The following is a 974-nucleotide window of genomic DNA, read 5'->3' on the forward strand; positions in this document are numbered from 1 at the left end:
AAATAGTTTTCTAATGGAACCTTTTAGTACATACGTAATCATTTCTCATCCTTAAAATCACAAGGGGAGGTCTGACAACCTCAGCTTCTTAATGTAGCTGTTTGAAACACTCCTTTGTGACACTCATATCTTTGTGCTTAGTTAAAACCTTCTGCAGCCTTAAAATGGGAACCAAATGTCTCCTGTCAAGAAAGAGCCTTAGCACATAGTAATATAACCAAATGTTACAATTTATCCTTTGACTGCCCTGGAATTTTCCTGTCAGGGTGCTGTTTCTAACTGGTCTAGTCACATTCCTTGGGTTTTGCTTCTGACACAATCAAAAGGGGCTCCTGGAAATTATTGATCAGCCGTGGCCCTGCCGTGAGAGTCTGAATGCCATTCAATGACATTGCTTGCCAAGAAAGCACAATGTGCTGGAAGTTGTCGTGAAATTCCCATCATGCTGGTTTCCTTTAGGTTCATTGATGCCTCAAAAAGAAGCCTGAAAAGCAGAGAGGCGACTGATGTCAACGGCGAGAGAAGAAATCGCAGGTGGGATTTAAGGGAAACATCAAGAAAACATTTGTTAAAAAACACAAAACTCTCTCGGGTGCTTGCAGGCACCCTCTCTAGCACTGCCATTTCGATAGCACCCGCTCTCTGCAGTCCTTTATTCTCCGGTCTTCTCAAAGGGCTACTGAGCCAGAAGCAATAACACAACAGGGAGTACTTATGTCAACCCCTACACACATTTCTGTGAACTGAAATATGAGGTGTGGCTAAGTAGACCTCACTGTTGCCGGGGTCTACATATTTTATCTGTGCACTCACTCCCTAGAATTGCTCTCCTATTACTGCCCTGATTGTAGCTAAAAACAATAAATGAAAATATGCTGAAAGATGACAGTCTAAAGTCATAATGGAAATTACAGGCACATAAAGTAGCACTGAGGTGCCTGGATGGCCATTTGACTAGGAGTACAGATGTCCTG

Source organism: Phocoena phocoena, chromosome 7 (genome assembly GCF_963924675.1).
Source record: "Phocoena phocoena chromosome 7, mPhoPho1.1, whole genome shotgun sequence".
Taxonomy (NCBI): Eukaryota; Metazoa; Chordata; class Mammalia; order Artiodactyla; family Phocoenidae; genus Phocoena; species Phocoena phocoena.